At 34.9% G+C, this 27,561-nt stretch overlaps 1 protein-coding gene across 1 annotated transcript in view; it reads right to left on the bottom strand.

Moving 5' to 3' along the window:
* LOC124353947 (caskin-1-like) overlaps positions 1 to 27,561 on the bottom strand; it is a 305,599-nt gene that overhangs the window by 210,735 nt on the left and 67,303 nt on the right. The gene's annotated exons all lie outside the window — the stretch shown is intronic.

The raw sequence follows: 27,561 nt of genomic DNA, 5'->3' as shown, positions 1-27,561 counted from the left end.
TTATTAATATGAAAACTAATATCTTTAAAAACTCAAACATTTTTATCCCCGCATTTTTTTATTACAATTTTAAATCATGCAAAATCAAAGTGTCTATGGTCCGGCCTCAGAGGCGGCCAGGACCTGGACCCCCAAGGGTAAGGACCTGTAGCGGCGATACGCTTATTTCTCCCAGTATGTAAATCTAGATACTGATGCTTGTAATTAATGACACGGGCGAGCGGCTCGACGTGCGCTATAACCTGGCTCCGACCTGATAGCAGGAGACAAATAGACTCCATTAGCCGAGACAAACCGGGGAAACAGTCCTTTCGTGTAGCCGGCTGAAACCCAATATTCACCATCTACTATAGTCTAGTACTTTCAGGGCGTTCAGAACACACGAGAACGATTTATTAACACATTGTTTATACTATAAGAGCGAACCATTCCACATAAACGCAGTATATTTATGTCAGCGGTTACTCTTGCTCTTCAGAGGATCATTCCGCAGACACGAGAAGTAGGTAGGAAATCTTAAATTGGTGCAATGGGTTTTTGATGGGGTTAATTTCTTCTTTGAACATAATTGACCTTGATAAGATAACTTTAAAAAGACAATACAATTACAAAATTAAGAATTTTGGGGTTTTACGGAACGAAGAGTTCATTATTTTTTCTCTTAAATAAACAAATTGATTTTCAGTACAATGCTTGAGTAGTTAATCGATAAATCGAAAATCTACTCCTATGCCAGAAGACCTACGTAGTGTTGGCTGTAGTTGAAGCGATGTTAATGAATTTGTAAAGGTAATGAGACCGACTTTGAATTCATTCATTTTACGTTCGAAATAGTCCCAGAAAATGTTACCCACGTTCAAAGGGAAACGTCGACCGCCAACAGGAGAAAACAATTACCGACTACAATACTACAAACAGGGCAAGGACTCCTCTGTCTGTACTGTCTCCGTCGTTAGAATTTCTAATGATTGTTTCCGAACCGGTTCCGGGCAGAGGCCGCCCGAGACCGATGCTGTGGTGATTGACAGTGGAGAGGTCTCGTCTGGTGTCCCTCAGAGAACATTTCTAGGACCTATTTTCTTTCTTCTTTTACACTATTCAGCAATAATATTGAATTATCCGCTGCATTTTTCGATCCAATGATTTACCAACATGGTGTTTACAGGGTTTAAAAAATATAGTAAACGTATGGACATTTCATGCATTTAAAATCATTATCCGAGAAGATAAAGAATTCATTACGTGTAACTCATTATCCACAAACAATAAACTTTTATCTCGTGCACACTCATTGTCTTGGAGATAATTTGAGCTGTAGAAGGAGGTTAATTACTGAAAGTAATAGTTGTAAATCAGTTATGATGGTTTATAAATTATGAGTTGTCATATTTACTACATACATTTTTCATGTTCGGATGAAGTTAGATGATCTAAGCTTCAAATTTCCGAAGCAACGTTAAAACATGTATTATAATTATTACATTCTAAATGTTCCCATTCATACTAGATCCTCGATTAAACCAGAGTGCAACAAAGAAGACTGTCGAGGGCGTGGCCCGTACGGTCCGCAGTGGACTCAGTCAAACAACCATATGCTGCATTGCTAAACTGTTCGTCCGCGGAACAGACCTTCAGAGCTTTACTCAAGGACGTATTTATAATCTTTACCATTGGCGCGCCAAAAAAATGTGAGAACTACTTATTATCAGATTCTATATAAACAAGTAGACTGAAAAGACTGTACAGAGGATACGTTATAGTACGATACAAAAACCTTTATCTACTATACTGCGAAATCATCTTCGGACAAGTAGAATGTGAGAGGGCAGACACTGCGCATGCGTGTCACGCAGGTCAACGCCAATTGGCCCGAACTGTCACGTGATCGACTGCACCAGCTCTGATTTGCACACTAAATCACGTGACGGCATCGGCGGCCTCTATGATAAAAACACGTCGTTAACCAGATTGGCTGGTTCCTTGACCACTCGCAACACCGGGACGTGAGGGAACTTAAGTTACTATTGTAGCTGACTATTGTGCCGCCATTTATTATAATTAATACTACAGGCGACTAAAATACGATTTGAATGTAACATCCACATGATATGGAAAAATGTGCTTGTTGCTTAACGTACCCCAGTAATGTAATGGTCACAACCAAAATATGTTGTACTTAGTTAAAACAAATATTAAATAATGCTACTAAATTTTACTTTACACAGGTGTCTAACACTATATGGAAATTTGAAATAAAAAACCCAACACTTCACAAGCAACGGAAACAAAAAATATGTATACTCCTGTAATGCCAGAACTTTTAAAAGGCATAAATACTGCAAGTGACTACACAAAACACGAACTATTATACGGTGGTTTTGTAACATTTATAAATTCTATATATCACATACACAGACTACTCAACTATGGAAGATACAAATCATTTGCGACTAGTTCTTATAGTTATTTTAACCAATTAATAAATGTTCAAGTATATATTTATTTATTAAAAGTCATATCACTAACAGATTTCTATATGGTAAAGGAGCTTTATTATAAACCAAATCGTCCTACAAAGATGATTTAATAACGACTTTTGTTTAGTGTTAAGATATCTCACAATCAGTAAGGGGGAAACAAAAGGAACTCCGACCATGATGTCTCATTACGCTCGGCCCACGTCAGATATAAATCTGGCGGGAGAAATATTAGCGGCGCTCGCCAATCTGTTCCTCACTGCCCTCCGCGGCGCGGCGTGACGTCATGTGTAACACAGCTCGCAGTTGTGTTACAACAATTGTTTGTGGTAACACAACATACAGAAATAATCAATTACAATAAATAAGTTAGTAATGCGTTTTACAGTAATTTTATTAATAATTTATAACTGTACATTTAAAGTATAATACATTTACATAAGACTGATTGGTTAAAAAACTGCCTACGAAGTTTTGTTGAAAATTTTTGGGTCTGTATATAAAAAAATGCATAAGATTTATACGAAATAACTGAAACACTTTTATATAGGTATTAAAAAATAATGTTTTAATTCGTAACAGCGAATACTTCTAAGAAATTGCGCAAATTTAATGCATATTCAAAATGTTCACACTTTTTGTTTCACAAATATTCACATGCAATTTTATTTCAAATTGGAATGTAATATTCCGTATATGTGCGTGTATGTTGGTTTACAAATGCTCACGGGCTGGTATCACATCATCTGTCTCAAATATTCCGTATATTCCTGATGGTTAAGTATGTTTATACAACTCCTAGTAAAGTACTTGTACATAATAAAGTGTACAGTACTAATTACAATTAATGTTTATGTTTGCTTATTATGTGTACAGTTAACTTATAAATTAATTCTGGCATTTTTATAGTCAAGTAGTAATAGTGGCATATTTTAATACCTTACGATTGGAAAATGTGGAAATAAAATTATAACATTTAGTCTTCTCAAGAATGATTCATTCTCCATCACAACAACATTTATTTCAAACGTACGGTAGTTTCATAAATATTTATCACGCAATAAAGGAGATAATACGTTCATAAATATTGAGTAACATTCGTATTCAGACATTGTAAAAGTTGAAAGTTACAAGTAGTAATAAAACTTACGACATTTCTTTGGGAAATGAAACTGGCAGATGTTAGTGCTATTAGTTATTATTTACTGCAAACCATTTGTGGTTAGTGCAGAAGAGATAAATTAAAATGAAAACGTTGACTAAAAGATACAAAATTGAACGTAAAGATGTTGAAGTTAAGAGGCATTCTTTTATTAAAACCATTTATGTAAATGTTTACAGAATATATATATTGCAATATAATACATAACGGACGTAGGACGATGATCTCTTTGTTTGTCCCTGACCTCTGACAGGGACACCAGTCCTAGACAAACGATATTCCCCTCTCGCAGATCACGTGTCTACCAGCAGCGCCGCGCGCCCTCTCTCTCTTAAGCGACTGCGGGTGTGCGCATTCCTCGCAACATGTTCTCCTCTGGATATCGTCCTTTCCAAATGTAGTTCATTTAGCAAATAAGTTGACTTCAAGATTTTCCAATTAAAAATGTTTAAACTTATCTTAAGAGTATTCTACATATATTTTTAATACACCAGTAAAACAGAGTTTTGTGACAATAACTTCCTTCAAGCTCACACAATCCTTTCAGTGCCAATATCCGGACAAGCGGTCGTTTAAAGAACATGTGAATATGTGGTCCGGGAGACCCGATATTTTAAAAACCTGCATACAATTCCTAAGTCTGATTTCCCGGACGTTTAGAAAAGATATGACAAAATTATAACAATATTTACTTATATGATATATTATTAATTTACAAAATAAACTGTTCTGTTAATTATATTACATACTGCACAAATACAATTCATCAATCAGTACCAGAGACGATAGTCAAAGATCACAATGGCCGATCATAACTTTTTAAACTGTTCAATACTTTTATATTTGGATAGTTTGATAAAATATTTAAAATAAAGTGTAATAACTTTCTTAGATTGTGGGAATACTTTTAGTGTTTCTTTCAGTGTCGTGTAAAAATACGGTAATGTTTTATTTGTTGTGGGTTTTTATACTTCTTATTTATAGACAATTTTTGTGTGTGTATTTTTTGAGAGAAACAGTACGTCACTCTGGACCGTTGGCCACCTCTCTTACCAGTAACAGTAGGCACATGGTGACCACCTTTCTCACCAATAACAGTAAGTACATAGTTGACCACCTCGCTTCTCAGTAACAGTAAGTACATAGTTGACCACTTTTCTCACCAGTAACAGTAGGCACATATCTTAACAGTAGGCTCATAGTTTACCCTCTCTCTCTATCGGTAATAGTTGACCACCTCTCTTGCCAGTAACAGTAAGCACATCACGGGCCACCTCTATTACCCAGTCAGTTGGCACAGTTTTCGTTTCCGTACAGATATTGGAGCTCATCAACATCAAACATTTACAGTGTTTGTTATCCCCCTCTTCATCTACAGGAGACGTCATCAGTTACAACAAAAACGTCCGATACCAAAACAAACGGCTGTCCGTAAACGAGGTTTCCTTGTACGTCTGCATAACAACTGATCTGTTTTCGTCGTCATCTTTCACCGGAATGCCTGCCCAGGTGGTCTCTCTCTACCTGCACGTCTCAGCTAGCAATATACCTGACGCCTGCTAACCCTACACCCCACATGTCGCGAAGAAATGTCAGCCAAACAATCGGCGTTGGAGCTTATATTCAATGCAATCAGCGAAACCATTAAATAGTTAATTTTTTAATTGTTAACTACTATGATAAGATCATTTTCACAGAAATGAGGGTGCGGAGAATTTTTACAAAACTCTATATGTGTAACAATATTCGTAAAACTGAAAAAATTAAAATTGCACTGGCCTCTTTCCTTCTCAACTGAAATAAAGAATTATCAAATCAACATAATGCGTAGTTTAATGATACAACCGATATTAGTGGAACGCCTAACAAATTACATCGGTCTATATTATCTAGTTATTTTAATATAAATGATTTTCTTTACTGGAACCCATTAAAATATTGGTACAATATAAAAAGTAATGAAATATATCATATATGAGTGCTTTTTTTCTGGGTATGTCGTATTGATACGATCAAACCTCTTATTCTTCATGATTCTCTTATAAATACAATGAAGATTGGTATACATAAGTAATAAGAACATTATTTATTCACGATGTAACTACTTACAAAATATATAAAGCTTTTGTACATTTAAATATCACTATTATAATACGGCACATACATGTGGGTATAATTTGTTACTTAAGTTATTTTCATGGAGATTAACTTATAATTCTTTCCATATTAGTAAAAAATAGTAATATTGTAACAAGATAGGCACAAAAAGTAAGTGTACAAACAGAAATGTTAATATATGTTGAAACAAAATCAACCTATAGTTCATAACATTATTCTATGTACACTTCTGTAATGTTCATTACATTTGCGTGTCGGAATGAGAAAGCAACTTTTTACTCAGCAGTAGTCACGTACTGACGCGCAAGACTTGTCGGGAAAGCTTTTATGCGGATGTTAAACATATTTATAGCGACATTAACGCTCAGGTTGAAGGACGGCGTGCATTAGTTTTAGTTGTCTCCAGTGGTCATAGTGGTCCTCATTTACAACACATAGAACATAATAGAATATCTTGATGATTTATTTGTGATACGCACAATAATCGTGGAAAACAGTCAACGATGAATAAGAATGTACATTTTTTTAATACAGCACTACGAAATTTTGTCTGGTGGTAAAAAATAATATTTTCTGTACACAACTGTCAGGACTACATATTTACTATCGTATATTAGGCCTAATATATAAAATAATAAAAGTTATTTTATTTATTATTCTTTAAACTGTAAAACACACCAAAAGAGCAGTTAATTGGGTGTTAATGATATATAAAGTTGGTTTCACATAACCTAGCTATGGTGGGAAGGGTTGATTCGGAGGAATCACTAAAAGGAAAGTGCACTAGCTAAACTCAACATACGCATAAAGTTGGTTAAACATTTTTTTTATTTATGTACAACATAAGTTTAAAAAAATATACAATATGGGATGTGGAATAAAACATTCTGTTCATTAATGGTGTATTGTACTTTATACCGAGTATAATTATAAAAACCGTGGGTTAAAAACAAAAATTGCGACTAAATACTCAAGATTCATGTTTCTCTCACCGAATAAAACTAACCTCTGTGATTCATTTTAACCCTAAAATTAATTTTAAAGAATTGCAAGACTCTTTCCAGATTTGCATCTGCGGCAGTTACTCCGGAAAACGAGTCTCTACATGAGTGCGAATGGAATGAAATTGCCTAGAGAAATTGCCGTGTTGTCTGGGTGGTACGGCGGGTTGTGTGTTCAAACTCGCAAGTGCCGCGCGCAGTAAGTAGTGAAACACTACTAAATGAAATCCGTGTTAAAAATTTAACATTTTATAAGCTAGTTAAAACAACTTATACGCATAAGATAAAACATTTAAGTGCCGTAGCAAGACTAATGCAGAATGTTTTAAGCCACATGGTCAAGAAAAAAAATTAAGTTGGGAATTTGATAATACTTTTTTTAATTTTAAAATGTTATACTAAAGTCCAGTACAATTATACGTACTATTTGGTCTTAATAGGATCACAAGATTCCGAGTTATGAATTTTCAAAGTGCAGTTTGGTTGAAAGCGCCCAAAACAGGTACCTTCTTTCGTACTTACCTCTCGATAAGAACGGTAGTTTTTATCTCTAAAAACTGGAAGTTATTGTTTGTAAATATTTTGTCTTAGATGTCTCTACACAGAACTAAATAAATTAAATTTTAATGTAACGCTCGTTATTGTAGCTTTACTATTTAGTTTGTGGTTATCATTCAAACGTAAGAATTTTTTTTTTTACCTAAGAGTAGTTTCAAATTAGTTTTCAATTAAAATGAAAATATTTATAAAGATACATTTTAAAAGAATTACATAGTTTAAATTAAAGTTTTATAATGAAAAGAATATGTAAATAATACTTATGAAACATTCTAGTACATTATAAAAGAAAAAACTGTAAACGCTACGTTCAGATAGTCGGAGGCGGCGGCGTGTTTCTATCTAATACCAACCAGAGGAAATTAAGAATACGTTAAGAATATCTGTGGCACACAGCATTCCTTACAACTGTAACAGAGCATGTACGCCACGCGCCGTCCATTTATGTTTACTCCGTGTGTTTACACGGCGTGCCCCAAGGCTCAAGTCTGGACCCACTGTTATTTCTTGCTCTCGACACTCGGTTATTGTTGATTTAGCGGTCCTGGCCTCCACTCCGTATCCGGCATTCCTTGGGGAGACGAACCTTACCTTTTTAGAGAGGGAATTGTAGACGAAAAGTGAACGTAAAGGTTGTATTTTACGGGCTATTCGATCTCGAAGGATGATATATCCTCATATCACTTACTGGGATTCCAATTTTACTCGACAAAGATATTTTCCTTCCAAATATTGCCTTATAAGTTAGGCATTTCAAGATATTCGTCATCGCAGTAGTGTTTATAAAAAGTATTACTATAGCTAAAAATATCCAGTGTTATGTTTATACTTTGAACTACTAATATAAATACTAGTATGAATTTATCTAGCGTAACTTAAAATACATTCAAAATATTTAACATTGGAAGTTTTTTAATTATTTCACCTACTACAAGCAGCTTTTTATTATTAGAAAATTATATTAAATAAGGACATATTATATAAGGAAAACTTAATTTTAACTATATTTAGTGAAATAAAACATACAACTTATCTACTCACACTACATTTTTGTCACCCGTTTCCGACTGAGACATACCTGAAAAAACAAAGCTTCGTTAAATTTAACATATTAAAACCATTTAAAAAATAAATTTTCTTTAGGAGGTTTTCACCTCAAAAGGCCAACCTGCATTGGTGCCGTGAATATGACTAAAGACGAGAACCTAGTCTAACTTCCACATTTTCTCTCCACTCTGTGGCATAGTTAATAACATAAAAATTATCATCCTCAAAATATTACAGCCCTCTTTGAAAATAGCAACATTTTAAAACTTGGCCTTCTTTAGACGTACAATAATTCTCAAACTTTCAATGTTATTAATTCCAACATAAGTTTTGCAAATAGCAATACAACTATTGAGTCATTATTTTATCTTCTACTCAAAAAATTAATCAACTGAGCACAGACGAAAGCCGAGTTGTTCATGGAAAGCTGACGTGAAACTTGAAGTATCAGGAGTTGAGCATGTGAGAATAGCGAATGACGTCAGCACGGTTACAGCTGCTGTGGAGACTCAGCACCTAACCATGACGTCACATTCACCTCTAGCGAGTAGGGCGAGGAGAAAGACTCTTCTCGTGAACCCTCAGAGCAGTAAGAGTGTGTGGTTATCAAATTTGTCAAATTAATCTCCTTATTTACACTTTGTAACAAAATTCAACATCAGGACTTAACTAAAATATTCCGTTTCGATAACTACTATTTGATCTATTAAAATATAAAGTTAAGAACGTCATAACGATACTTGACTGCAAATAAGTTTTTCAAAACTGAATATGGACCAGATATCTAGATATAAAATCAAGAGAATCACACAGAAAAGTTTTATTCAGTCTAGGCAACCAACAAGATTATTTAAAGTACGAAGAAATTACATTACATTAGTTTAGAAATAATTGATAAATGTTTACTTCAACTTATCAGCTCTAAAACAGATTTAAAATGTCAGTCTACGAGAGGCAGAGTGCAAAACATGATTCATCGTTTGATCATCATCGACCAACTTATTTTCCATCGCATCCGGCAGCTGGGATAAACAGCCAAGGTGTTGACAGGAAGGGGTGGTGTGAGTGGGGTGGGGCAATAGGTGTTAATATCAATACGATTTATTTAAAAGGTGCGGACGTGCTATAGAACAGCTGCTATAGCTTCCGGTTGCCACTGAAACACTGGGTGCTGCACAACGTGTAGCACAGCCTTCTGAAGAGCATTGCCGCCTCCACAACGAGTAGCACGGCGCGTGTCAACAAAGCTCCACAACAAGTAATGCAGCTTGTTCATTTGCATCATAATGCACATCGCAGTGTCACACAACGACGTTGGAGCTACGCAGGCTAAATACAGGCTCATGCTCAGTATCATAAAGCATTCATACAGTAAATAAATTTCCCTTACAAAGACCTATAAACGAACAATATTATCGTTTAAGTGTGTAAACGTAAAAGTTATGTGTCATTTTGTTCAATTGTACGTTGCAGCTGACACATTTAGAAGAGCGCAGTAACCAAGCAATGTACAGTATATATAACGGTTACAGTGTATTCATGGTACAATATCTTTTAGACACGTATTGCTTAAATGGATATAATAGCATTATATTAAAAACTTGTATTTTGTATGTTTAATACCTTACTTTGTATATTAAAAAAAAGCTAAATGTATTTTTCAGACTACACAAAGTAGTAGTAGTGCTCTTGTCATATTTATTTATAATCTCAATATTATGAGTAATAAAAGCTTATTTATTACACTGTATTTAATTGATTGATATTGTATTTCCATCTTATTATGTTTTACTACTACTGCGTAGTTAATGCTTCTAAGTTCTCCTTCACACCCATATTCCGGCTTTATATATGATATTTTTACATAGCCAAAGCACTTGTCATTCATGTTGTCTACTGCAAACATAACACATTGATTACCTCATATCACAGACTTTTACAGGTTGTCGTTTGTGGAGTGTATAATCTTCAATTTTGTAATCTTTAATGTCAATTATAATGTAATCATCTAATAGCTCTAAAAAGTGCATTCAAAAAACTATATTTTAAAACTCCTTGAAAGTATTATATATGAATCACAAAATATAAAAATAAATTCTACTAACGTCATATTAATTAGTAATATAAACACCTATAATTGCAATACAAATTTCACTGACACAAAATATTTATTGTAGTTACAAATTATTAGGATAACAAAATTGTGTAGTGAGTTCTACAACTGTTATATATATATGTGACTTTCCTTTATTTTCAAGTGAATTATGTTTTTATTAGATAATACATGTTTGACTGTTTTTGTTCTTTGTAAATGGTATGTGTGTAAATTATGTCAAATTCTACAGTAGTTTTCAATTGTTGTTGAATAACATATTATACAGTCTTTGTATAGGCCTATATTCTCTAAGTACAAAAACACACATTTTTTGTTTTTATTTTTTATGCTTTTTAAAAAATGTATTATTACAAAAAAGTGCAAATTCTAATTGTAGATTACGATTTTAGACAATACGGAATTATAATATTGTTGGCTTCAGGGGGTGCACACAACAAAACCGATGTAGCCCGCATGTACAGTGCCGCAGTATTGTGTAATACTGCACGACAAAATTGTATAACCTTGTTGGAAATAACCATCAGCATACATTAAACATGTATGGAGTATGTCGTCTCGGAAACGAGGCGGGAGAAGAGGTCTTGAGATGAGATGTTTTACCCGCACTCTCAGACAAGCTGACAGCAATAATTGAGTATGGAGTATAAGATTCTGAACGGTTGTTAAACACTACTGGCATCCGTTTCTTATATAAAATAATGCTTTATTACGGCACTTCTTAAAATCTTGTCTTTACCTCTCTCTACGTCTATACTCATGACAGGAATTTCCTAGAAGCTTGAAACATGGCATGTAGGTACTAGGAAGAGTCCTATTGATTTTGGGGTCAAAAGGTCAAAACTCAATTCTTCTGTCTGTCCGCCTCTTCGATAACTCAAGATACTTGGTACATAGGTTTATCTTGATCTGAGAAATTATTTATTTATTTTGGAGTCAACAAATCAAATGACAATCCGTCCATCAGTGCGATAGATTTTTCGTTATGTTCTATCGATTCATCGATACTATGTCGTATCGGTTTATTTGAAAATAGGATTTAATCAACTATATACAATAAGCTACTGATTATATGCAGATCTTATGTTTATAATACGTTCAGTGATTTACAATGGCGAGTACGCCGGAAGATATTACTGAGGGTAACGATAGCGATCCTATGGAAGTTTTACATGTTATTACTTTTATTTATTTGTTATTTGTTAGTACATATTGTGCAACCCTGTATATCTACGTTCCGTGGTAGACAATCCTTGGTTCAAAAACTGTGTATTTCTGTTTATGATTTGATACGATGTATCTTTAGCCTGTGACAACTAATGTAGTACATGTTCACTTTTAACTTAAGCGGTGACAAGAGAGAGTTCAACAGCTAGCGCATGACGAATGTGGGTGGAGACCGAGTGACGCATGCGATAGGTATGTTTTTCCAAGAAATCAAGTCATTTCGATCACATGGTACGAATCAGGAGACTGGACAATATAGCTTGCTACGAGTATCTTTTGCAAGTAGTTTAGCGGGAAAAACTATATTTATATTGCTGACGATCGTCCAAGATAATGACAGAAGGACTTCAACTTTTTTCTTTTAAATAGAATTAATGAATGAACTCCGCAAGGACGTTGTTTACCTCAACAGTCACTAAACGTACTCGTACATTAACTATAGTTAACTACAAGTTACCAAAAGATAGCCAAATACTTAGCAGAGGCAAACATATGAAAGTATTTAACCCTCCTACATAAATCAAAATCAATCAACTTTGTCACCAGTGAAATGATTTTGACAGTAGGAACACTCTAACCTATTATTAATTAACCCATTGTTAATTAACTTATGTTAGGTGTTCTAAAGGTGCTTTTTTCCGCGTAATGTTAAAAAACACTCGCCTACGCGTATTTTGCCTCATACTCGTTACAAAGTGGAACGCTTCTCACAGCTGCGTTTTCGAAAACTGCCCGCCCTTCTCCAACAACCTACATAACTTGGACAGTTGCCCTTATAGCGACAACTAGCCATTGCAATTATAAAAATCAATGCTCAACAATTCTTGAGGCATTGTCTTTTACAAGCAAAGATTGATATAAACTATAAAAAAAGCAATCCTCATATAGCTTGGGTCTACCTTGCCTACCACAAGCCTGGAGCAAACTTACACCAATTCTGGAAGTACAAGTCTGCCAATTTCTCTCCAATAGGCAGGGAAAGCCGGTTACAGAGGTAATTACTAACGTTACCACGGCAAGCTAGCATACATTACCGTCTTATGTAACCGACTGACGAACCTGGAGTGACCGGCTGGCAGCTGATCGATCGAAGAGTTAAACGGTTTTACATAATATCGACTGATCACCATCTACCCACTTACCGAGCCATTGGGCCATACGGGATACAATATACCTTACTGGTCACAATTTCGTATCGTTTGTAGAAGATTAACTTTACACTATGACCATCTGTACCTTACTGTCTACAAATAGTAGAGAGGAGGGCCGAACTGTACTGTGAATCTAGATTAGAGACCTGTACCCAAAATGTACCCTCATATGGTAACGTCAATCCTCCACTTGTTCAGCTTGTTAAAATCACCCCACAGGTATGTAGCCTTTGGGGGAAGAGCAAATAAAGTAAACATAATGATAATAAATATAACACTTAATTTACTAATTAACACAAATTATAAATACTATATGTACAATCGGAGCTGATATTAATATACAATAATACAACAAAAATAGTTTACAGAATCATGTTCCACAAATTACGTTAGTTCCTTAGAACCACGAATAAATTAATGCTAATTTTCAAATAAAAATCTACATTATATTGCAAATTATATTGCCTCATGCCCATAGTATTTACGACAACTAATTGCAACATTATAAAAAACTTCCCTTCTCCAATTTAATTTCATTCCAGAGCAGTTATATTTTGAAATTATTATAAATATGTATAAGTATTTAAACCGTAACTGTAACTACAAAAGGGACAAAACAAAATCCGTTTTTCCACAGATGTCGACGTCGGTGATGGTGTTCCACAAGGATCGTAACTACAGCCGAAGCTGTTCCCTCGCAAAGTGGGCGGTTAAAGCCGTATTTCTCGTATTGGGTGTAACAGCTGCTTTTACGACATAAAGGGCTGCAACAACCACTAAGGGGTGGCAAACATGGGCTCCGTGTAATGGTAAGACTTTCATAAAAATTGAAACTAGAATCTATAAGTTGTCAAAGACAGCTGAAAACTCTAAAATCGGATAATACATACTAAGACAGAATAAATTAAATTCTTCTTTATTTATTGATTAAAATCAATACACAGCGCTAATATAAAAAAATAATCTGCTTTTGACTACTCGTTTTAGTCAACCAATAATCTTTAACGTAAATTTTTGGAGGCCGTTCAACAATAATCGAAAATTCCAAAATGGGAACTCGAATCGCGTAGCTACAGATATGGTATTGTCCCTTACTTTTCATTCACTTTGCAATCCAAATTAAGTAATAAAAAAGTATATGTGCGAGATAGAGAACGAGTGTGACGTATGACCTTGTCACACTATCTTAGTTAGAGTACAACATAGAAGTTCTTAGTTACGTCGAAGAAACTGAAATAACTACTTTTCAACATAGTTGTATTAGGCTAAATGAAACTCTCATTTCTCACACTATCCTGGTTCCGATTGACGTCCAACTTTCAATCTAGAATAACTAAACTTCTCCTTTAGTGTCCGTGTTCACTTAGAACGAAATGCAAACATATAAGACAACATAAAAATGTCGAATAAAACTTAGTCACTAAATACCGCAGGGTAGTTGGATTAAAGTACGAAGAGTGCTACGCTAAAATATAAAGCATTCGTACTATGATGTGAAGAAATATATCCAGATACAATTTTTTCAATAGGTGGGGAAAGAAATTATTTCAAAATTCCCAGAAGAACGAGTGATGTGTGCAGGACGTGTTCGATAACAGACAAAGTGAAGAGGGGCCTGGCTCAGTTTTTGCAGCGAAGCCAGTGTTAAGTGGCAGCCGCCTCCGCACATATAAATATATCGTAAAACAGTTGATTACAAACATACTGACATGATGTAAAGTGGACTTGGGCAACCGTCTTTGTTCTAGCGAATAAATTAAGAAATCGTTGAGCTATTTAAAAACATCGTGCATTTTGGATGCATATGGTGTTACGAAATCTACCAACACCTCTCTATCTATTCCTTAGAAATATTCAACACTTTATTTATATTATTTTATTTTATTTTATAAAAGCATATTGCAGTAGTATTTATGTTGTAAGAATTGAATCTGATTTGCTATATAATTCTGATAATATTAACAAGATGTTTGACTTGAGAAGAAAAGATTAAAGAAAATATTGGAAGACGGACTAATAAACAATATATCACCTTCAGCACTTAACTATTTTTCATTAAAATTCCTCATTAATTATATATTTTACATCTATTCGAAATTTTTTTGGGAATTATTTATGTTAGGACGGCCAAACGGGTTTATCTTATCACTACACGAGTTAGTATGTCCTTAAGAGTATTTTGTATATATGACGGTATGTAGCAGAATGTGTTGCTTTATTACTCGTAATATACGAGTCTTTTGACAATTAATTAACACTTACATTGTGTTTAATACACACCATGTCCGCGTTACTTGCTTCATTCACGTTTATCACCAGAAGGGGGTAGACAGAAAATTTTGATTTTAAATCAATGCTTTTCATTATTTTACAGTATATACCTGAATTGAGACGGACATTTTAAGTTTTCTTCTAGCAGACTACATAGGTACGTGTTTTTTTTAAATGAAAGCTAGCTAATTCGATCACGATCAGCTAGATTATTCTAGACTCCCAGTTTGTTACGTATCTCCATGACTATCCTAAATATTTCCGTATCTCTTAGATAGATTATCCTAGACTCCCAGTTGTAGGTATTACGTATCTCCATGACTATCCTAATTATATTTCCGTATCTCTTAGATAGATTATCCTAGACTCCCAGTTGTATTACGTATCTCCATGACTATCCTAAATATTTCCGTATCTTTTAGATAGATTATCCTAGACTCGCAGTTGTAGGTATTACGTATCTCCATGACTATCCTAAATATTTCCGTATCTTTTAGATAGATTATCCTAGACTCGCAGTTGTAGGTATTACGTATCTCCATGACTATCCTAATTATTTCCGTATCTCCAAGCTAGATTATCCTAGACTCCTAGTTGTATTACGTATCTCCATGACTATCGTAAATGTGTTCGTACCGCATAGCTAGATCATCTTAGACTCTTAGTCGTATTACGTATGTCCAAGATTATCCTTACTGTTTCCGTACCTTCTAGCGAGAATACCGTAGATTCCTAATTAATTGTATTAATCATCTCCATGACTATCCTAATTATTTCCGTATCTCCAAGCTAGATTATCCTAGACTCCTAGTTGTATTACGTATCTCCATGACTATCGTAAATGTGTTCGTACCGCATAGCTAGATCATCTTAGACTCTTAGTCGTATTACGTATGTCCAAGATTATCCTTACTGTTTCCGTACCTTCTAGCGAGAATACCGTGGATTCCTAATTAATTGTATTACGTATCTCCATGACTATCCTAAATTATTTCCGTATCTCCAAGCTAGATTATCCTAGACTCCTAGTTGTATTACGTATCTCCATGACTATCGTAAATGTGTTCGTACCGCATAGCTAGATTATCTTAGACTCTTAGTTGTATTACGTATGTCCATGACTATCCTTACTGTTTCCGTACCTCTCTAGCGAGAATACCGTGGATTCCTAATTAATTGTATTACGTATCTCCATGACTATCCTAATTATTTCCGTATCTCCAAGCTAGATTATCCTAGACTCCTAGTTGTATTACGTATCTCCATGACTATCGTAAATGTGTTCGTACCGCATAGCTAGATCATCTTAGACTCTTAGTCGTATTACGTATGTCCAAGATTATCCTTACCGTTTCCGTACCTTCTAGCGAGAATACCGTAGATTCCTAATTAATTGTATTAATCATCTCCATGACTACCCTAATTGATTCCGTGCTAGCTAGATTGACGTGTCAGTTAGTTAAGTCTTTTTTAACCTCTAGGAGATGTTCTTGGCGTGAGTGAAGAAAACGCCGTTTATCTAAGAGGGAACATATTATATCTTATCTAGGCTCATTATACCACAGAAACGTGTTACTTGCTATCAGTTAGATTCCTTTCATAAATTCTACAACCACAATACGAAATTTGTATTCGTTATATGTTACAGCACATGGCACAAAATACCTACTGAAAATTATTCATTCGTTTAAAAATACCTTTCAGTTGGACGTATGACCTTTTAATATGTTAAGATTCAGTATAAACAAAGGATGGGTTATCTTTAAATCGTTAAAAAATTATAATATATAATTAGAAGTGTATTTGAATTTCTTTGGTACAAATTAGTTTTAAATAACAGTCACAAAAAGCGTATTCACTCCTCCACGGAAATATGATAAAACACTAACTAGCTTGTTACACAAAAACAGCACAACTGGCCGCAAAAATGTTTCTGGAATAATGTCCCACGAGTTAAGTCAGACGCAGTCAGCACTTCTTTATCTGTTGGACTCGGCTACGGCGCTCATCACAGAACCTCGTAGATTGCCCGCTTTTTGGTCTCCCTAATCCCACCCGTGGGGGGCGTCTAATTAAAATATCTCTTCTCAGCTCCTCGCGGCGTAGCTGCCAGATCCTTCTCGGGGATTCTATTTTCAGGAGGGGAGATGATGAGGGGGAGAGAGAAAAACGAGTTTGCACGAAGAAGAAAATACATATATAAAATAAAAAGTAAAGAAATGCAGATACTTTGTATTTTCTAATAATTAAAATGTACTTGCTCGATCAATAATTACGAGTAATGGCACCCATGATGTTGTTACGATTCAAGTTTCCTATCTTTGTGGTCAGTTTGTGGAATGCAGTTTCCTTCTAACCAACGATAACTTATATTTCCTCAAGTAGGCTGTCCAAATATTACATTAACATCCACTTTTGTTGCCGTCGTGCGTTGGTACATTCAGTAAGTCCCACACGGCTGATGGTCGGTTAACTACCCGACCTTGAACTGTTCCCTCAGACGTGCCTGGTGGTCATAAGTACAATATAACTGTTTCATTGAACCTGAGCCGAGACGTAAGGTTCAGACTGACAATACTCTCTCTAGAGAACTATGGCCACACCGACTACCTAGTTTTTAACCGTTATTGTACTGAAATAATGTTATAAAACAAATTGTCTCCATCAAAAACTAAAGAAAACTTGTTTAAATACGTCATACATGTAATATGTTCAAGTGATGGTAATGTAAATCCCACTAACTAGCAATGACGTATACGGTAGTAAGCGGACGTTTCGGAAATCGGTTATTTGTTGTGTATTGTCCATATTGCTGTCTTAAGTTGCTGTAAATCGAGTTCAAGAACGCGAAATGGTTTGAAAGCATTCTATCAGAACAAATAAATATCCATATGCAAGGAACACGTGGTATTCATCTACGATTTTGGTTAGGGCGTGAACTGAAACTATCCATGTTTAAACTTCACCCGAGCTAGTAAATTCCTAATAGTGGCTGTCAAATATTGCAAGCTCCACTTTGTCCACTACAGCAGTGGACAAGAGGGTGTTGATGGAGGGGGGTTGAAGAGGGGTATAATTAATACCTGTCACGTGACCACCACGTGACCGTCGATCAATCATTCACAGCTGACTGTAAGAGTCGCCCGGCTCCATGTCAGCTGATCGTAGGGTGAGGAGTGGGACCGTTTGATTAATACCACCCCAGGTCCATGGTACAGGGTGGTTCTCTGACAACCAAAAGTTTAGAAATTCTAAGATCCTGCGATTGCATATTTTGTTTATACATTATTAATTTCTTATAACGTTTAGAAGGGATAGACTTTGACATTAAAGCTGAATACAGGATACATCTCGACAGCATACCAATACAGCCGGGACCTAAATATCCATGGTACTACCATTGGTGTCTATACTATTGATATACTAGCTGAAATCGTCAATAACAAAACAAATACTCAGTCAAACATCACAACTGAACACTCATATTCGCATTACAATATTAAGTAATACAAACTTTCAACCAACCAACCAATTGTAGATTTAATTAATAAATACCCAACCCTAAATAATGAAAATATCCATCATATTAAAAATAAATCATATAACACGCACGCGCGCGCGCGCGCGCGCACACACACACAAACACACACACACACACACACACACACACACACACACACACACACACACACACACACACAATTATTAAGAGTTATCAAAGAATTAACTTGCTCCAACTGAAACTCCCAAAAGGCTACATTTTATCTTCGAATCTTCAGGAAAAAAATATCTATATAACCTTCAAAAGTTATAAAACATTAGTTTACCTTTATATGACACATAATTCACCTCAAACAGAGTTCTTTATAACGTTATAGGCTAAAACGTCTATAACTTTGGCATCATATAGAACCAAGACCAAAGAATCAATATTTTCAGTTGAAAACTCATTGTTTTAAAGAGATTTTCAGGATTTAAAGCTACAAAAGACAAAAGAGAGAGTGATTTGTTTGTTTTCCTCACGAAAACAAATGGCCGCCCTTGCCCGTTTCGGATACAGCGATTTGATATTTGTCCTTCGGTTAAATTCCGTTATACGCCCCTAATTCTTTATAGGTGTCTTGTTGAAGTGACGCCAGAAAGAAAAAGTAAAAGGCGTAAGTGATGTAATTATGGTATAGTCTTACTACTCCCATTTTTACAGGGGGCAAAATAAATCTGTTTGGATGTTTTAAACCAATTGTTAAAAGAGTTTATATGGAAATAATTTTGGAGGCCTTCAAGTTAAAATACCATTTACAAAAATGTAAGTTTTTAATGAAATTAACAAATTGGCATCGATTAAATATCATAGGGATTTAGTTTACTCCCGTTGTGTCTGAATTGTTTGCCCAAAATATCACATTATTAAAATTTTTAATTTAACTATTTCTGTAAAATGCTCATGGTATAAAGCATATTAGATGCCAGAATTACACATTTGCACATTCCTAACATTAAACCCACGCTCAACAGTTATAATACACTTAATTGTTATATATGTAAAATACTCACGGTTTAAAGCTTATTAGATGCTAGAACTACACATCTGCATATACCTAACAGTAAAACCCACGCACAAGAGTTATATATAATACACTTAATTGTTATATATGTAAAATACTCACGGTTTAAAGCTTATTAGATGCTAGAACTACACATCTGCATATACCTAACAGTAAAACCCACGCACAAGAGTTATATATAATACACTTAATTGTTATATATGTAAAATGCTCACGGTTTAAAGGATATTTGACACCAGAACTGTACATCTGCACAGTAAAATCCACGATCAACAGTTATAACAAACTTTGTCTGCCACCACAGTACGGCTGATTTTGAAAAAACTCAAAAAACTGTATGGATAATATCTCCATATATTGAATTTTAAGATTTTAAAATTCTTGGACCTCACTGAATCATCATTTTGAATGTAGTTCTAAAATCACGTACCTGCCAAATGTTGCAATAGTTGCCAAAGCATACGAAAATTCTCTTTCAAAGTTTTATTTTGACAAAGAACCTATAGCAACATTTGTACCACAAACTACATTAAAGATGTCGGAGTCAGTGTCGGATATGTGAAATGCAGTTTCTAGCATGAAATGGAAAATTAAGCTCTCTGTATACTACAGTAGTGTTATGAGATGTTTGATAACGCCCTCATAATAGCCCTCATACCTAGCCAATCGCGTAGGTAGGTGGGGGCGTATACTTTACTCTGAAGACCTAACACACTCGTACCATACATGTAATATGTATGAGAAGGCTGTAGAGTGGCCAGAAAGTACGTACGGGAGCGTATACTTTACTCTGAAGACCTAACACACTCGTACCGTACATGTAATATGTATGAGAAGGCTGTAGAGTGGCCAGAAAGTACGTACGGGAGCGTATACTTTACTCTGAAGACCTAACACACTCGCACCGTACATGTAATATGTATGAGAAGGCTGTAGAGTGGCCAGAAAGTACGTACGGGAGCGTATACTTTACTCTGAAGACCTAACACACTCGTACCGTACATGTAATATGTATGAGAAGGCTGTAGAGTGGCCAGAAAGTACGTACGGGAGCGTATACTTTACTCTGAAGACCTAACACACTCGTACCGTACATGTAATATGTATGAGAAGGCTGTAGAGTGGCCAGAAAGTACGTACGGGAGCGTATACTTTACTCTGAAGACCTAACACACTCGTACCGTACATGTAATATGTATGAGAAGGCTGTAGAGTGGCCAGAAAGTACGTACGGGAGCGTATACTTTACTCTGAAGACCTAACACACTCGCACCGTACATGTAATATTGTATGAGAAGGCTGTAGAGTGGCCAGAAAGTACGTACGGGAGCGTATACTTTACTCTGAAGACCTAACACACTCGTACCGTACATGAAATATGTATGAGAAGGCTGTAGAGTGGCCAGACAGTACGTACGGGGGCGTATACTTTACTCTGAACACCTAACACACTCGTACCGTACATGAAATATGTATGAGAAGGCTGTAGAGTGACCAGACAGTACGTACGGGGGCGTATACTTTACTCTGAAGACCTAACACACTCGTACCGTACATGAAATATGTATGAGAAGGCTGTAGAGTGGCCAGACAGTACGGACGTAGCCTTCACGCTCGATCGGCTCGACCTTGGCAGGACTGTCGCTACTGTGCCGGGAGTGTCAGCCTCTCCCTGGCTCGCCCGAGGTCGCCCTGCCACTGTCCGCTAAACCAACACCGTAATATATGACGTGTTTTACCCCACCCCATGTTTCAGTAAAATTTGTCCAATTCCAAGAGCCACGTAACTGTTAATATTATTGACAAGCGCGATCGCTTTGGGGACAAAGTTAGGGCCTTTTTGCTCCAGGAGTGCGGTTGGTGGTTCCTGTATGTTTGTCTATCTTCTGCAGGATATTCCGAGGACAAAGTGAGTTCGATGTTTTTTTTAACTATGCATGAACTTTTATTTCTACACAGGCAACATCTATTTTGATTAGGGTAAATGACCACCCCTGGATGTCGACAACTGGTCTGGCGCATTCCTACGTTGTTTTATTTACTCGAACAGTATTGTAGGGTCGTTAAATTTAATGAACGGTTCAAACTGAATATAACAATAAAACAAATTTACCATAAGCTCAGAGATGTGTTAGGGATGATGTGGGGAAGACGGCATAAGACATACAGTAGGTATAGCGACACTTGGGAAGGCATAAAATCTCAGCTGTAGATTGCCGCTGGCAGGAAGCATAAATTATGCCCTCAATATCTTTTGTCGAGAGAATGTGGGAGGCTGGGGAGGGAGGAAGTATGAGGAGCCTATGTCGGGTAAGATCTCCTATACCGGAGCCATTCTAACTATACTTTATACACTGTACACTTGGCAACACTGCAGGGATGTGTCAGCGACTTTACCTTTCACTGGATAAAGTCTATTTCTAAAATACTGAATTATTATGTTTGTCATTATGCCTTCCAGACAGCAGCGGCTACAAGTAAAGTCAGAAGGGTTCAGTCTAGTGCAAACTGGTGCAGACATAAATCATTCGCTGATAACATAATTAGACGTATAGGCGGATTTTTAATCGCCACATTCGGCACTTCCACCAAGCCAATCTTTCCTCACGAACTTCTATTCTTTATATAACATCTTAAAACAAACGTAATAACATTTTTCATCAAGCATTCAAGAAACAAATAAAGGTTCAATTTGAGCCTATCTGTAAACATTTTAGTTTTTTTCACGGTTATACAAAAGCTATAAAAGGGCAGTAGCACTCAATAATTAAAAATGCTGATAAAACAAAACAGTTTATTCCGCCACATAAATATCTAGCCTTTATTGTTTTATGCATTTATATAAAAACTATACTCTTCATAACAGATTTTTGGTTTGACGCACGAACGGATTACTTTGAGAATACGCACAGCAACAAAATTGGCCGCATGATGGTTGTAAAAGAAAAATGTGCATATGCTAAAAATTGGATCTGCCCAAACTACACAACATGGAATTTTGATCTATGGCAGTTGAGGGGACCTTAGCCACCAACTTCAAATATATACTTTTATGCATTTTAGAGTATTTTGATGTAAACTCATAATTCTTGTAGCACATAAAAATATTACTTCATTTTTAATAAATATTCTTGATTTTGTATTCCACCCAACTGTATTGTCTACAATAATATTTACTCTATTATAAAGCAGTAAAATCATCTGTTGGATTGGAATTAATTTAAAATTCTATAATGAAATACTTAGTGAACATCTCGGCAGTATATATTCGCCGACTGCTGAACGCCCTGCCGCCCGGTGTGCGCCGCGCCGCCCCGGGGTCAATATACCGCACAGCTGTGCGTGGTTATGACAACAAAAACACCCCATCCCTCCTCCTACCCTTCCGACAGCTGTCAAAATGTTCTCCAATCCCAACAAATCTCAAAGTTTTCACAGATTTTTCAATTTCTTAATAGAAATTCACGACTCAAGTAAGCATGGAGGATTTGATGAATACCCAAAAGAAACTATTCCGATTATGAGTTCTGGATTTAATTATTATTATTAATATACATTAACACTCATATCTTTCAGATCATAAAAAAACATAATTTTGCCAGAGTAAACTCTGACATTATTATGTTAACATCTTAATGTAAAATTATTGTTTAACAAAGTATTCATGTCCTAAATATTGTCGTGTTTAATTAGTGATACTGTACAGCGTACAGAGAGAGAGAGAGTTGAAATGATTGTATAACATTTATATTTAATGTAAGTCTACATTATTACTGTAGCGTCTTTTATTAGTTGTGTAGCATTATTGAAACTTCAGTTTTAGTGACTAAACTGAAAAAGTTTAGTGTATCACACACTGAACTTTTTATATGTTCTGAAAAACATCCAAGACTTATCTTCTACCGAGGATATGAACCCTTAAGTGCTGTGTACTTTACATCACGTTCTCCAAATCTACTACACTCAGTTCATATTCCTGTTGCAATTAATTTAGAAATCGTATTAAGTTAATCGTGTTTATTGTCGTTACTAGGTCATATTTACACGGCTATATTTTCTTTAACAGATAACCGTTTAATTTCACTTCACTTTCCCATAGCTCACTAGTTAATTTAATTTATCCACAACCTAAAACTGAACATACAGACGAAGAGACTCTGGAATAAACGCTTAAATTATTTAAGCAATTTTATATATTTGGATTATATTGGTTATTCAGCTCACTCTGTTACTCCGACCAATGAACCCCGTAGAATTATCTGCTGTTAGTGAAGTCTATCTGGGAGAAGTTTCATTTCTGTATGTCTGTCTACCTACATGATATCTCAAAAACGAACCGAATTAAAGAATTGAAATTTTGCACGAAGCTTCATTTATGCATTGACAACTCTGATTTCGATAATGGTGCATCTCACTCCATGGAATTTAGAAAAGCAAATTCAAAATCTTATCAAAATCATTATAAGTATCTACAACGCCTATTGGTTCTCAGTCTCTAGTATGACAAGAACGGGAAGAAAGCCCCTAGGGATTACTTGTGTCGGATAAGAATATATAAAGGATATGACTTGGAGGGATTAATTTGGGAATGAATAGTGAATAGTGGAATGAAGAAAATTAAGGAGGGGCGACTTAAAATTCGTCACACTTTCACGGAACACTGTGAAAAATTGGCATGAAATTTCACAGCTGAGTGAAGGGCCATAGATATCACGCAGGCAGTGATTACCTAGAGTTTCTAAAGAACGCGTTACAACACAAAATGCCACAGCTACTCCGATAGTTTTGTTTTGCCATAGAATCCCCAGCAGTTTTTAGCAGGAGTAGGCTATGTAATTGTGATTTATTAAAATTTCGAAATTAACTCAAATATATATATATAAATATAAATATATATATATATATATATATATATATATATATATATATAAATATATATATATATATATATATAAATAAATATATATATATATATATACATTAAATTGTATAAATGGCAATAGCCTTATTTAATTTCGATAAACATGCTCCCGGCGGAGCAAGTACTTTTTGCGATTCAATGTTTATCGAAATTATATATATATATATATATATATATATATATATATATATATATATATAATTCCTTACTTCTCATCAACACTTTATACTTTATCTCGCCAGCTTAACATCGAAGAAACATCACAAGTTCAGTCATAATAATCCAAGGTGCCCAAAGACCTGATAAGTCAACATAGAACACGATCTCTATAAAATAGCAGCTATGATGTTTCATTATACTAATAGGGTGTTTATTTTATAATTGAGATTAAACTTGCCAAATCTTAACTAACAAACGAACATCACCAAAACAGCTAAATCATCGTGAATTATTGAGTGGCGCTTTCCTGAAAAAGTTATTGTATTATAAAATGGTGTTTCCTTAATTTTTAGTTTTTTACCCACCACTTATTAACACTTCAAAAATTAGAAAAAAAGAATACTTTTTGAAAATTTAAATTTATAAGTAGGTAATTTTAAAATAAAATATAACTTGAATTAAGCATACGCGTAAATTTTAAATTTCCGATTCTTTTTGAGGAGGTGAAAGTTCGTCGTCAAACACGATGTTCACTTTTAGATCGTAAACTGATGTACACAGTTCCATTTCAATAAGTTGAACTATTAAACAAGTTATTACATCAGTCCCATACATGTCACGTAATTGTGATTACATTCAGACAAACTTCAGCACATTTCACATTGCTAGGCCAGCATAAACGTGATTTATTATTACAAAGATAAATGAGTGTTGCACGTGTTCAGTGAGTACAGTCAATCTGAAATCGGAGTTTGCCGAAATTCATTACTCAATGGCCAGATGTAAATGAGGCTTAGTAAATCTTAACCATTAGGCCCACATGTGGACAATGGAAATGGAATTACATACTGAGTAATGGATTTATATTCAATACTGATAAATAAATATAAAAACATCCTATTAATTTATGTAAATACCATATATTAACATTGTGTAAATAACTACATTTATAGAAAGTAGTAGAAATGTAACTCACAATATTGTTTTTGACGTGACAACGTCTTAAATTAGGTTGCGGCTCGGAGTCACTCATGAAAAAGTGTAACGCCCGGTAACGTTACGATGCCCGTCCAGTGGGTCCGCCGCACGGGATCCGCACGGGATAAAGCAGATAACTGTGGGTCCGCCGCACGGGATAAAGCAGATAACTATGTTTATTCGTGAAAATGTGGAGTGCTTAGATTCGTCATTTACAACAACTACAACAATAAAGGTAAATAATTGTACACTGATATTTCATTATCGTAAACTATGATTGATTGATTAATTGTTAGATTGACACAAAAGTTGAGAAACTGAGTTTATAGGTTATGTCATACTATTGACAAATGTTGATAGTGTTAAGTAAATTATTAGTTTAAATCACTCTGCAATCAATCGTAATTCAGTCGATTGAGAAGAAACAGCGCGTATTGCTAGTCAAACATTTAAAATAACAAATTATAACCTCTAACCTGTCATAACAGTGCGACCAAACAAACGAACTAAACCGACCAATCACCACGCGCGGAGTTAGAATTTAACTGTGTTTAGCAAGAATTTCAAATTCCAATTTTAGTAAATGTTTTATTCAACTTTACCATTTACAATAACAAATTTTAATTAATTTCAAATTATGTACAATGTTTTAGTAAACAAAATATATTTCTATAGTTAAAATTTGTGCAATTCTTATTTTCATTCAATTCCTTGTTCCTATTGTGCAATTTAATAATATTCATATCAATAAATATTCTACCGAGAAAAAGACGTTGTCACGTAAAATCTTCGCCCGTAAAACCGACTTTACAGGCAACCATAGTTTTTTTAAATTATTTACTTATATTACGCGAAATTAAAATTTGCTAATAACTGGTTTGTACAAAATGGGCATACCAAGCAACAAAACTTACAACATTACAATAATGGGCAGACTGTAAACGAGTTATTACATAACGAATTTAGTTATATTTAGTCTATGTAAATAATTCTATAATAATAGGATTTATTGTTTATAATTCTATTTCTATACTTTATTATTCAACCAATACTCTGAAATGAGAGATTCAATAATAGTATTAATTTATGTAGATACCGTATCCTGTATATTTTTATACGACATTATTCTTGAGCTTGACAATTAATTGCAGAACAATTTATTATTAAACAAACAAACTGATTATTAATAATGATGATGTTACATTACACTTTAACCACGTAAATGTTTATTTCTTTTGTTTACTTCATTTGCATGAAAATAATGTCCATGAAAAACAGCTGTACACATTGTGCTAATAAACTAAACATACCACTCTGTCAATGACAACATCCCGTATAATTATAACAAATGTATAATTTTAATTTAATATTAACAGCCATCAGCTAACGAGTAATGTAATGCTACTTTACTGGAGATACAGCGCGAGGAGTGAGTTGCGTAAAGAGATGATGCCGATTTACAATAATCACCCGAGCCCGAAGGCTGTGTAGAAATCTTGGATCGTGTGCAAAGAATAATATTATATCTACCTCCGTTTTCCATGTTACACTGTCCAAGAAGCGGAGGAAATCTTTTAATATACAATATGTCATTCATTGACGAAGGTTATGGTATAATAGTATCGTGAGTGGTGACGTAATACTTTGCACCACGTTGTAACTGCATTTTGTAGTCACCGGTATCGGTACCGGAATTTAAAACAACGGTTGAGGTTATATGAAGAAGGTACATATTAACTATCTCTGACAACCATAGGCATTATTCAGCTTATTAGAGCATTATATAATGATACCATACTGATTCATTATAGCA

This window comes from Homalodisca vitripennis, chromosome 2 (assembly GCF_021130785.1).
Source record: "Homalodisca vitripennis isolate AUS2020 chromosome 2, UT_GWSS_2.1, whole genome shotgun sequence".
Classification (NCBI taxonomy): Eukaryota; Metazoa; Arthropoda; class Insecta; order Hemiptera; family Cicadellidae; genus Homalodisca; species Homalodisca vitripennis.
Note: the sequence above shows the minus strand (reverse complement) of the source record. Positions and strands in the feature narration are given on the sequence as shown.